General features: G+C 32.7%; 1 protein-coding gene across 2 annotated transcripts in view; it reads right to left on the bottom strand.

Annotated features, from left to right (window-relative positions):
* The window catches only part of LOC119636171 (epidermal growth factor receptor), a 104,705-nt gene that overhangs the window by 5,879 nt on the left and 84,740 nt on the right, over positions 1–14,086 (bottom strand). The window lies entirely within an intron of this gene.

Raw genomic sequence — 14,086 nt, 5'->3', positions numbered from 1 at the left:
TAGAAATTCCAACTCACGTGAATATGAGTTAAATGAAAGAATGAAAGTGGAGCTCTGTCTTGGGTCTAAATTAAGGGGTGAAATGAAATTACTGTCGTGTCTAAAATATATTGAGTCTAATACTAGAAATTCTAACATACATGAGTGTGAAATAAACGAAAAAATGAAAGCAAAACTAATTGTTGAATGCTAGCTGTACTGCACTAAGGAATAAAATTAAAGAATTACGATCTCTCAAAAATACTGAGCCTAACGCTGTAAATTCCACCGTACGTAAGCATGAATTAAATGAAAAAATGAAAAGAACCTCAATATTTTTTGAATGAATTACTGTATAAAAATTTTTAAGTTTTTTCTGGAGACACCTTCACATATTTGCCTGTCAATCACGACAATTTCTGTGGATAATGAACCATAAGTAGAGTAAGTCAATTTTCAAACTTAATAATTTTCGATGTGTGACAAGCGACAAGTCACATTTAGAACACCCTTACCATCCGTCGAAGAACAATGTAGGTTCAAGATAAATAGGAGATTTTAAGATAATCTAATTAAAGTCTATTGCTTCTTGTAAAAAGTACTCTTTTATTATATTAAGAAAGTTTGCTACTTGAGTCTTTTGTTCGTTTTATTGTTTGTAACAAATGCAAAAAACACGATATCTTATTATGAACATTTCTGTTCTTTTTTTTGTTTGCTTCTTATAAAATTCCAAAAAAATTGAAATTTTCTTTTTTCTTCAGTGTTCTCCACACAAACACCTGTTGATTTTTATAAACTTGTAAATTTTATCATAAAACTTAGCCTCGTAGGCATGCTTAATAATAGAGTAAACGTAGGCGTTTTACAAAGGGTTTATGTGAAGACTTTTACACAACATTTAACGTATGATTTAGAAATATCATTACTTAAGAAAAAAAAAATATGCTCACTTCATTAAAAATGCATTACGAAAACCTGTACATCAAACATTGTAAATATCATCGCTAAGCTAGCGATCGTTAAACAAAAATAGCATAAAATAAACCTACATTCAAACCTGTAGGTTGCTTGGCCAATATCTTGTCTAAGCCTACTAATTATCTGTCTAGTTAAGAGTTTAAATTGAACAAAGTGGGCGTATGAATAAAAAATGAAAAGGGAGTTCTGTATAAATCTTTTCTTTTTTTTTTTTACTCGAAAAAAACTGCTTTATTTTTTAAATATAAATTTCAAATTATTTATAAATAAAGCCATGGTTTCAAGTTGAAAAGCATTTTTGGTTTGGTTTGTTTTTTTTTTTTCATTCTTATTTCTATTTTAATTTTTTCCTTCTTTTTGACACAGCATGACATGAAGCACGATTTTTGTGGTAACATTTCACAGACTCCATAAAACGAAAAACGTGAATTGTCAAAAAAATGCTTTAACAAAAAGCCGCCTTTAAAACAACACCACTACCACCGTCACCACTACACGAACAAGTGGGAATACGGTAAAATAATAAAAACGATTATTTAATACCTTATAATATATATATATATATATATATATGTATATATGTATACATATATGTAAAAAAATACTTGTATATATACATATATATATATATATATATATATATACATACATATATGTTTATATATAGGAATTGAAGAAAAATATATTTTTATTGTACATATTTTAATCAAAAAACATATTTGATAAAAATTATGTTAAACAATTATTGTAACTACGAAAGCTACCTTTTACTACTAAATTTCCGATTTAAAGCTAAACTCAGGCTCGCTATATTACCCGAATTAATTAAAAATTAATCCGAATTTTCATTTCGAAGTTTGGTAACAGACGGGCGCCAACTCCAACACCTTAATACGTAAATATGATCTATGACTGCGGTAGAAAGGTGTACTCCGCCCATCTTCATCCAATCGAATTTGAAAGCGAAGATATACTATCATGTATAGATATACTATTATATATACAAAATATTATCTAATTTAGCTACTTATGGTAATATTCTTACTAAGCCAATTTCTTCATCTTAATAACCTAAGCAAAGGAACTAAGCATTCCAGGAAGCTGAAATCTTAAAATATTCTGAGGTTAGAAATCAGTCGCAGAGCATTATTTCGTAAGGTTTCCAAAAAATAATTTCGGTGACGGAATGATAAAAAGATGGAACTCTGCTATTTTTGGATGCTCAAGCATCAAGTTTAACGCAGCCCTGATATAATCGTTGATTGCTTAACTTAACTTTGCTTAAACTTTCAATAGCTGTTAAGTCTAAATTTTCCGTGGCTTCGAAGCCGAAATTTTCAACATCGTCTTGGAAGGTTATAGATAACCTTTCAGCTCTCACAATTTACAAAGTTTGTCAAGTTCAGTGTACAAGCTTTAAGTTTTCAGCGTATGTAAACTGTAAGCCTCCAACGGCTTGTAAGCTTAAGTTTTCAACGGCACCTTTCGCATGCTTTCAACGATTTAAAGTTTGAACAAGCTTAAGTGTATAGAAGCTTTAAGCTTTCGATAGGAATATAACGCCTGTTTTATACCTGAAAACTATTGCATGACTATTGCACTGAAACTAATATTTGATACGAGTGCTCTGCAAAGCTATATCTATGAATAAGGCTTAGAACCGAGAGAAAAATTTTCCTATGTTTGTAGTGTTGATTGATTAGCACCTACTTCTGCTTCTTTACCTTAAAAAGTCCCTGAAAGTAACAGATTCCCCAGTAGGGATGACATCTATGACATAAGTTCAGTGGCCATGATAGGAGGTTTTCGATGAGGTTTGAATGAATAGAAGACCGAAATCAATGACTTCATTCATATACTTATGTAAGATGGCGGACTGCAAATGGTAGGGTATTTGCGTTCATGATATTGCTTTTTTTGCATTATTAATTTCTATCTTACCTTTCGTTAGAATACACATATACAACACAAACACATACAAATACCACTTAATTTGAATGTTGTTCAGCATACAAGAGATTATAAATATTATGTTAAGTAATGCGTACCAATACTGATAGATATGCCGTAAGAGAATCCCCAACAACAAGAATAACAACAACAACAACAACCATTTTTAAGAAAAATATTTTATGAAAAAACCAAAAGAAAACACACGTAAGGAATCCAGATGTTGATGGGTTGTACATAAAATAACAAAAATAACAAGAAGACACATACATGTACATAAGACCGAGTATGTGAAAAGGAACAGAGAAAGCGAACAACAGCGCGCAGCGAATACAGCATAACACAGCAAATACCCGTAGATCACACAAGATAGTTTATTTTATTTATTTATTTACTGTTTTTTCTTTTTTGGATTCTTAAAGAATGTTTTCCACGAATCCCGAGAACAATAAGATAAAAATAAGCAACACACGAAACGTAGGAAAGGAAAAAAGAACAAAAACCGGCCTGGCCGGGCAACTTGAGGGCATTTGAGCAATGCCAATCAGCCAGCTTGCCAGCCAGTTAGCCAAACAGTCAGTCAGTCAAACGGTTAGGTAAACCTTGGCTTCGTTATGTTTTTAGTCGCATTTAAGACTAAACTCACGCCAGGCGTTCTACCACTGATCACACATTTTGAGCATAAATATTAAAGAGAAGTACAAATTTGCTGCTCTTGGGCATAAAATGAACTTTACCTATGCTCTCAGCAGTACAGGGTAAAATATTCAGCATAAACCATTCCATAAGTAAAAAAAAAAAAACAAAACAAAAAAAACAAACTTTACTTAAAATTTTAAGAACTTGAAGTATTCTAAAGTATAGGCGGTACGAGAAAGTGACCTGATCAGCAAGTACACAGTATACTATGCGATGGCTTCGTTTACGTACCGGGTAAGCTTGCGCATTCGGGATGGTTGGGCTATTAATCATATAGCATATCATTAGTGAGAAGGCAGCAGAGAGCAAGATGCGGCAACGCGGTTGAAATTGCGTTGAGAGCTTTAAACAAATTATGGCGTTATGGTTGCTAATGTTTGGTATTTTTTTGCTTTTAAAAGTAAAGTTTTTCGTCTTTAATCAGTTGTTCGTGATGTTGTTGTTATCGTTATTGTTATTGTTATTGTGATTGCTATTGTTACTGTTATCGTTATTTCTTTTCTCTTGTGTATTTCTTTGTTTTTGTTTTAGCTTTATAGCATTGACTGTTGGCCTTAAGCAATTTCACTTGAAAAGTCCACAGAATCGTCCGACAGAGTGTTGTACATTTTGAGAGAAAGATTTTATTTATCAGATTAATCAAAAAGTCACGTCGCTCAATTATAATGCTCGTCGTTGTCGTGGCCCAGAGTCCAACAATTAGATTTATATACGTATTCTTGATTATAAAATATTTGTTGCATTCTTTTTCATTTATTTCAAAAGCAATTACAACAAAAAGTACAGACAACTTTTTCATCTTCTTCATCTATAGTTATTAACTGAAGACACACTTGAAAAAAGCAAACAAAAAGAAAAACCTTAACAGGGATGACTGACTCTTTACCTTATTTAGTTAAAAGTGTTTTGTTGTCTTTGGACTCTGGTCTCTGGCCAGTTTGCTTAAGGCGGCTTAATTTCGTTTGTTGTTTGTTCCTGAGAAGCTTTTATAAATTGTTTTCTTTACTTTTTATGCTTAGCTTGCTTATGGAACATTACTAAACATTATTGAAATTCTTGATAAATAAACCGTAAAGTAATAAAAAAAAAGAGGAAGAAAAAGAAGAAGAAAAAGAGGTAACAACAGCAAAATAGAAGGACAACCCAATCAAATATTTGCGAAAACATTCAATAATTTGATGTGTTTTTATGCAAAAGTACAACAAAAAAAAATATTCTCAACGGCACCGGTTATACATGAAGTTGAGCAAAAAGCAAAAATATTTTTATGAAATACTTAAAGAAAAAACAACAAAAAAAAAGAAGATGAAAGGCGAACTTTTTCCAAGAACGCAGCTTGGCCAGAGTTATGTTAAAAGTAAGTTGTAATTTTTTTTTTTATTTTAAATTTGAAAATTGTTCAAAAATTAATATTCTTTTCTAAAACTGCGCATTGCGCCTTTCATGACATTTAAAGTTGCGCCCGATTTTCCATAAAATGTTATGTCGATAATGAATTCTGCTTCTGCCAATAACGGGCATAATCAACGGCTGGGCTCGATGTTAACTCCAAGTATTAAGGGGAAGGAATCCGTACTGGGATGCTCCAAAGAGAAGTAGCTCCATAAATCTATCCACATAACAACTTTTCTATATTGCCTATGGGGAAACACTCATATCGGGAAATTGATCAAAGCTTCGTGTCATTTACTTATGACTGTAACGAACTTAGTTCCAGTTACTCTCCGGCGATTTGTTCATTTCAAGACGACTGTTCATCATCTCTGCCTAAAGTAAAATGTTATTGACATTGCAACCGATATTCAGGCCTTTACAGAGCAGGTCGATGAAACTTTATTTGTTAGCTTGAGATTACGAAATGTAAGCAAAGTTTTTGCGGTAAAATATTGCGCAAACCTAATTCATGAATTAGAATTCACTTCGATTCATAGCCAAATATTTTATTGAACCTGGACATCATAATAAATCCGTTAGTCTCGAAAAAGATTAACTAATCGGATATGGAAGCATATTAAGAAGAAATGGGAGGAATTCTCCAGATAAAAGAAATTTTAAAAGAATTGCGGAGAATCTACTAAAATGAAAAGCACCTAACGAAAATGAGAAACAAACGACTAAACAAGTTTTTCACCAACATAAAGACAGACGAGAACGATGAGCACTGCTTACGAAGGGCAAGCAAATATATGAAATGATCGATAAGAGCAATTGTTCCTCTAAGAAATATGCTATTGCGGGGTAGCGCTAAAAAAGTCTTCATAGCTTTCACTTGAAGGATTTATTTGAAACAAATTATATAAAAAATTATTTTTATGTAAGCTTTTATTTAACCGAGTCAAGCGCTCCGAACCTTTTGCGCATAGTCATATAAGCATCAAATCAGCTGTTGACTTTACAATAACAATAGCGGGAAAATAGCTGATGAGAAGATTGAAGAGCCATCACACAGAGGTGTGTTAATGTGAAACTGAAATTAGTGGAAGCAAAAGTTGATTGCATGAGAAAACATTCCATCCAAAATGTTGTGTTAAGAAGGTTATTGTCATCTTGGGCCTTTGAGATCTGTACCATCTCACATTAATACAGAGTAGCTTTTTATGTTGTGCTGAACTGTGTTTCCACTGGCACTTTAGAAGGTCCTAATGAATATCCATTTAAAGTTTAGGCCAACATCTGTCAAGGCTTGGCAGCCGGCGAAGACCAGGCGCATCCCGAAAACTGCACTCTGGTCTGGATCAGTCTGAACTTGTCATTTATTGAAGATCTCAACATGGTCATATCAATGATGAAGTATGGATATGCGAGTTCGGAACTAATGCCAGCAAACCAGGTAAGTCTAACATGTGGATAATATGAATGAAAGTGAATCGGTGTGTTTTTGAATTATTTATACTATTCGGCGTTGTTGCTGAAATTTTTCTCTGGAAAGCAATGCTTAAGCCTAAGGTTACGGGTATACGGGTACATATGATACTTTCACAAAACTTTTGCCTTTAAAATCAAAGAAATTTTCGTACATTAAAAGTGTAAAAGTCTTGTAAAAAAAGAGAAACGAAAACTTGCTTCGAAACAGAAAAAAATTACCATAAAAATGAATTTTTCTTGCAGTCCAAAGCAATAAATCTAATCGTTTCCGTTTTTTATTTCTGAAGTTTCGAAATCAATAAATTTTTCTAATTGTTTTCGTATTTAATAATAAATGACTAACACAAAGTTGCCGGTGCTTGTATTAAACTTAAATAATGTATTTTGGAAAGATTCAAACAAATTATTTTTTAATATCGAAATACACGACCCCACTCAAAAAAAAAAACTACCCGCATAGCCGTGTGGGCTGCTAATTGTTATTTAACACCAACGTATTTTATTACGCTTTTATTTTCATAAATTCTGCTTTTTTTCTTTGCTTCTCCGTCTTCGTCTTCGTCTTCTTCTTTTTTTTTACTTTGCTTTTGCTTCCATAGACTTCTTTTGTTTTACAAGCAAGCCCACGGTGTTTTCTAAAACTTTAACGTTTAATTTTCTTTAAAAAGTTTCCACATTTTTTTTTTCTTTTTGAAAAGTGGATTTTATAAAATTTAAATAAAAATGAACAATCAATTTGACGGCAGTTGATAACAGTGTTGAAAGGTAATACATTAATCAAATGAAAGCAACATATAAGAAAACAAACTTATCTAACAAGCTGATAGGACAGTGGTATTGGCCTGGACGCCCATTATTCTTGTACGTACTTCTAAGAAGAGATAGAAACATCTTTCAGATTTTCGCTATATGTGCGATATGTTTATCGATCGCCATGACTTATTTTTGCATTTAAGAGGTAAGGCCATCACAAATATTTGAAAAATTCAATTCTGTCGCTTAAATAGTTAATAGCGCCCTAAGAAGACGGTTATGGCACTAGCCAATGGTAAAATGCCCAAAAAATTTCCTTTTTCGATAACAATTGTACGGCAGCATATGGGCGCTGGAAGCTTTAAACGGGGTTTTGTTCGAACTAGATGAGCATAACTGAAACAATTCTCATTCACAATCTCTAGTAAAACACGTAGGATATTCTTAATAAGTCAATTTAAAGATCTTTTATTATTGTTGTTGTGTATTTACTTAAGCAAAGTAAATCAGTTAGAATGAAGAAGATAGATGCTAGTTATTCCAAGTAATTTATGAGAAGAGGTGTGTCCTTTTTTTGATCAAATATATCAATGTTTCATTCAAATACTCGTCACTTATAAGTCAGTGTATATGAAAAAATCCTAATTTGGATCACTCACGCCGCATGTCGTAGAGCCGCTTACAAGCATAGCACCTTGTCAGAATGACAAGGTTCATGTTTCAGTTAACTCATTGGTCAGTCATGTTGTTGATGCTTTAGCTTTGATTCATAAGTTATTGATTGAAATTTAATAGAAAAGATTCGCCGGAAAACGCAGGTGAAGAGCAAAAACGAAAGTAAAGAACAAATTATGCTGCAGAAGAAAACGCTAAAACGATTTATCGCGGGCTTACTACCTTCTAAATAGTTTTGTAGAAGAAACCCTTGTGTTAAGCGAATTTCGCCCAAATGCGAAGGGACTATGCATTTTGCCTAACCCGCCACAAAGCGATGGCCTTAAAGCAGAGTAGGGTTTCAGTTGATGGACTCTATGTTCGAATAGCAGTAATGTTTTAGGAGATTGTGCTCTATAGGGAAATGACTATCTTGTTGGCTCAAACACTTTAACCTAACCGCAAATGGTCACTTTTCAGTAAGTAAGACCGTAAGTGATTCTGATAAAATGTTTTTACCGCTAAAGAAATATTTTTCGAAAACAATTTTTCAATTTTTTTTTGTTTAAGAAATCCAAATGATCATTCCATTTTATACGAGAAAGTAGTAAAACTCTCTGGTGAACATCGCTACATAAGACGTCACTCTTTAAGGGCGTAGAATAACGTATGGATGTAAAAGAAAGATGTACTGACAAATTAACGTGATTTTTATATTGTACAAGTAATTAATGTTAACCTATGCCGAATGATCTTAGATGAATAAGAGTTTTTCTCCTGCGGTTTCAACAAATAACATGTTCCCCTACTTCGAACAACCGATGCCGTAACTTTTTGCCGACGATCAATCTCGATCAATTTATTTTTTTCTGAGTTAAACGGTGAAGTTCGATCAATTCCAAGATTGATTGACGTCATGCGGATTCATTATGAATATCAGAGGGTATAAAATTGCAAGCGATTTTCAAGACTTAAGAGGCTTGGCTTGATTAGTGGTGCGTATAGAATTCAATTCTAAATGAGAAACGTGTGCTTGAATCTAAATTAGCTATGCTTCATCAATCACGTGAACTTATGGACAACGATCTATCCGACGTCTATTGCTACTCAGGCTGCATAGCCATTTTGCATCTTTTTGGAAGTTTGGAGGAGAGGATGCGGCATGTTTTTGTCTAACCTACCAACGCGTGATAGCTTCCGCATTTTTATTTTACATGTCCACTCGAATAAACAGGCATTTGTTTGCCAAAAATATAAGTACAATTTGTAGGGCATACCTTACCTATTTCTGCCTGTGTTAAACAGAATGTCAGCTATAGTTAACCGTAACACTTCGCTGGAGATTTCTTTTTTTTGTCGATTTTAAACGCTACAGAACATTACATAGAAATGAGATATTTATGAACTGTAATCGACCGGTGCTTTTAAACAGGTTCGCCAATTCATTGTAAACCGTATAAATTAGTTATTAATTAAAAATCAATTCATCGGAAATTAGTTAAAAAATATAAGATATAATATTTTTACAGAGAAAAAAAAAACATTATTATTATTGTAAAGGTATGCTAACCTTTAAAGACGACGTCTACTTTGGTTAACAAATTATTTTAGTTTATATAGACCTCTCCCACGTTTACTTTGGTTTACAAAAGTTTACAAAGTTTACAAATTTACGTAGTACAGGTAGACCAACGTTGAATTGCTTGCGATAGGTAGAACTCCGTCACGCTATCCAATTCTTTGAGGATAGAAAAATTTTACATCTTAGAAATTAACGAAGTAATCTGGCTTTGAAAACAAACAAAGTTACATGAGTGGATCAGAATTCTAGTCAATTGTGAGCTGTATATAAACTACCATTAAAACGTGAAGCATTTTCTCCATGGATAACGCAACCATTACTACGCTCATGATTTTATTTTTTTGCTCAAGCAAATGTGAGTGCAAAGTCTAAACCTAATACTAGCTCAACTTTAAATATTTATTAACCTAAATGTGCCTGCTAAGGGCCATGACCATTCAACGTCATGTCGATCCGGCGAACTTCTTACTGGTCTAATCGTAAACTTTTTGTTATTTATGTTATACGCATTGAGAGCCCTAGCTAGCCTATTTTAAGTAGCACTACACCTTTGCCTTCTGTTCATCGTTTAATTTAAAGTATAATTTTTCCTGCAACTTGCGTCTTATGAGCAAGCACAAGCGTATAATTTAATTCTAGTTTTTATACAAGGATATATTAAGTTTGTGCGGATGTCTACAACATCCGGAAGAACTTGGAATAGACCCTCCTTTTATTGTACTGATCGGTCAAGCGTAACTTTCTGAATCTAAGCTTGTTTGTCTATCTGTCCGTCTTGTTTTCCTGTGTTTAGCCCGCAGCTTGCGAGACATTTTAATGAAATTAGCAGGTTAACGTGCCCTGGCCCATTGAAAATAGTTCGGATCGAATGGCTATTACGACCGCTCCACACAGAGAGCCCTCTGTTGAGAAATCATTACTGGAATAATTGTACTAAACGAAGTAGTGCAGAATGCGTGGACCACGTCCTACTGCAGTGTTTTCACTTTTTTGATATATTGAATAAATATTAACAACAGCTTTACGCTGCACCCTAGAATTGTTTTAAATATTTAGAATATTTTGATGGACGTGGTAGACAAGTGCTTGAACTTTTATTAATCTGCAATTATTCTTTACCGACAATATTTAGGAAATTCCTTTCTGGATTATTTAAGCAATTTTTATATGATTAAAGCAGTGCTTAAGAAAGGAAAATTTTCGGTATATCCTTTAATGAAGAAGGAATAACCTTATGGAGAAGTTTGATCAAAGGTAGACAGACATCGTAATCAGTTTTTAAAATGCTTGGTTCAAAATTGGTCTTTAATGCGGATAATCCATCCAATTGTGAAAGCAAGTGAGGTGCATTAATATTCGAAATCTTTATAGCCACCCTTTTACCACTTTCACGTCGTTACGAAATATTTCAAGAGATCTATGAAGATTTGAAAAGTTCTGGGCAAAAGTCTGTGTACCACCTATAACTATATATTCAATCATAAACTATTCATAAAAAGCTTAATGTACCTTTAAGAAAAGTTAAACAATCAATTAAGCGCAAAGCGTTCTCAAAGAATGTTAATGGCTGGCTAGCCAGGCGAGTGAAGCGTAACCTTCGTCTTGCTGCGAAGAAGATCTTAACTCATGATCGTTTTTACTTTACAAAATTCAAAGAAAATTTCATGTATTTTCTTAATACTGACTTTATTTAGCTGCTTGTGCAAGAGTTCAAATATAAAAGACTTAAGCAAAAAACCTGAAAATAGTGAAGTGCAGAGTAAGTGTAATATATCTTAAATGCAATCCCTGTATTTGTTAAACTGAAATAAGAAAAACCCGATACACACACAAAAACGCACTCTTCAAATGTTTTTTATAACTTCAATATTTTATTTTAATCATTTAGTAGAAATTTTTTTTTCTAAAGCACGAGCTACTATTAGGGGGTTTTTCTTTGAATTTAATGTTTGATCATTAAAATCTCTTAAAATGTAAAATAAATAATTCATTATGATTTTAAAAATATCTAATGCGCTTACTGCTGTAAACAACAACTTTTCAAAACAAAAAAAAAATACTGATTAATAATAAAAAATTCATCTCATTAACTAACGAACGAATATAACAAACAAACGAATGAAATTTCATAAGCACGAGCTAACGATTGACATTTTAAAATCAATTCATTAATAATAGCAACAAAAAGAAAGGTATTAAGACTTAAAAAAAGCAAAAAAAAAAAAAACGCAAACAAACAAAGACGTGATAATTTTAATTAATTCGCAATAAATTTTAACATAAACTGGAGAACCAAGTTACCTAGTTGTTGTTACTGTTGTTATTGTTGTAACATAAATACAAAATTGTTTATGTTGGTCAGCATCCCCTCCTTCTTGTAGCTCTTTTCATATCAGAAATAATCAAAGCAATTTGTGTTGTATTTATTTTATGCTTTAACAATACAGCAACAACTAACTTGGACATGAGCTCTTTTTTTTATTGTTTCTAAAAAGTCTCTCTCCCTCTTTCTTTTTCTCCCTCTCTCACTGTTTTAGATATTATATGATTTTATTGTTGCTATAGCGATTAGGTTTGGTGTCGTGCTAAAGAACTCAACTTCTTGATAATTTTACCATAAAAATCGTGCCTCACGTTTATTCATCTGACAATAAACCTAAATGCTCGCTGAAGCTATATAACGATACTCAGTACTGCACTAAGCAAAAGTATCGGCGGCCAAAACAAAAATAAAAAAAAAGAAAGGAAAGAAAAGTGCAGCTAAAGGGTAAAGCACGATTATGATATGAAATTTTATTTGTACGTCTATGTTCTACGGCAGAAGCATTAATTGATGAATATCTTTTGGTGATATGCTGAACTGTAGTCGAATGGCCACCAGGAAAGAGCCCGTAGACTTTAGAGGATCTTATATGTGACGAATAATATATATATATATATGCAAACACACACACACGCATTGTAAATTGAACAAATTATTGCAATGAGATCACAGCAAACTCAAATCAAAGTATTTCTGAGAAATATTATCTGATTTGTTTTTTTTTTTTTTTTAATTTTTATTAATTATCAACGAGAGAAATATATGACAACATTGTGTTTTTATATTAGTATTGTAAAGAACGATAAAAATAATAACAATAACAACAACAATAATAATGTATAAGTAAACATTGTCATTGCCAAAGAATATAAGTGGGATTTTGTTTCTGGGTTTTTGTCTTTGTTATTATACTATGCAGCACTCTAACGCCCACTCATTAAAATCTGAAACACCTATTAATTCAGGTAATATAAAGAAAAAGAAAACACAAACACTTTGGCTTTCTCATGCAGTTGTTGTAAATAAGCTCTTATAAACTGTTATTATTATTATTATTGCTTTTGTTAAAAAATTATTGATAATTTTTTTTTTCTTTTTTTTTTTAATCATGAACAAAACATAGGGACGGATTTATTACTCATCACGTTTGTAACATGTCGTAACATGTTGTAACCGACTCCCACAAGGGCAAGACTTCCCTCAGATCTCACCTGAAAAATATGGGTCCGAGATACCTTGCTTGGCAAGCTGAAGGGCCGTGGGCATGGGTGAGTACCACAGTTCTTTTAGGCCGCAATACGGATTGCCAGCTACATTACAATATAACAGTCGTAGGTGTGCTAGAAAAGTACTTGAGAAATATATAGATTTTTGATATTCTTAAAGAATGGATATTAAGGCGACAAAACCATATCCACGCATCCACCCGCTTATGTGTGAAAAATAGTCCCAGTAAGATTAACAATATGCAAATAATTGAAAACAAGTAAAAACACCATAGCGGGACACCGCTCGCCATTAATTATCCGACACCACTTCACTTAATACAATTAATTATTCATATAACTTTTTAAAATAAGGTCTTGCATTGAAGGTGGTTGAAATGAAAAATTGATGCGATCCGAACCATTTTCAATGGTGTACGTCCTTGAGCCAAAACATATCGGTGTACCAAGTACCATAAGAATATCTCAAAAATAGCGGGCTATAGGTTGAAGAAAAGAAAGCAAGCTGAACGGGCGGACAAACAAGCTTAGATGGATATAATAAAAGGCGGGTCAATATCAAGTCCTTTTGGGTGTTGCATACGCCACAACTGATGTAGGATGTAAACAGAAGACTTTTGCCATTTCCATATTTGCTGTAAACGTTCGGTATTCAAGATTCGCCCTACGGCGAATATAGTTTTCTTTGCATTTTATTTGTTTAACGCATACTTGAAGAGATATATAACAATCGGTAAATGAAATAATTCAAGGAGATTATGTCTTGAAAGCTTAAATTTCCCTCTTTTACTCTCTTTCTCTCTCTCTCCCTCTCTCTCTCTCTTTCTTTCTTTCTTTCTCTCTCTCTATATCGTCTCTTTTTTTGCTTTTTCTAAAGATTTTATACATATTTAGTAAACGATTGTTGAACAGTTATATAAAACCTGTATTTTAGTTGTTGTAAACGTACTAACGAATGCATGCACATATATTTGTGTGTGTGTGTGTGTGTGTGCAGTAATAATTTACTTGATTTTAATGCTTAAAAGATTTTCTTAAAGAAGTTTATTTTTATATTTTATATTTATTTATTTT

This window comes from Glossina fuscipes, unplaced genomic scaffold, assembly GCF_014805625.2.
Source record: "Glossina fuscipes isolate IAEA_lab_2018 unplaced genomic scaffold, Yale_Gfus_2 28, whole genome shotgun sequence".
NCBI lineage: Eukaryota > Metazoa > Arthropoda > Insecta > Diptera > Glossinidae > Glossina > Glossina fuscipes.
The sequence above is the reverse complement of the archived record's forward strand: the minus strand, read 5'-3'. Positions and strand labels throughout refer to the sequence as shown.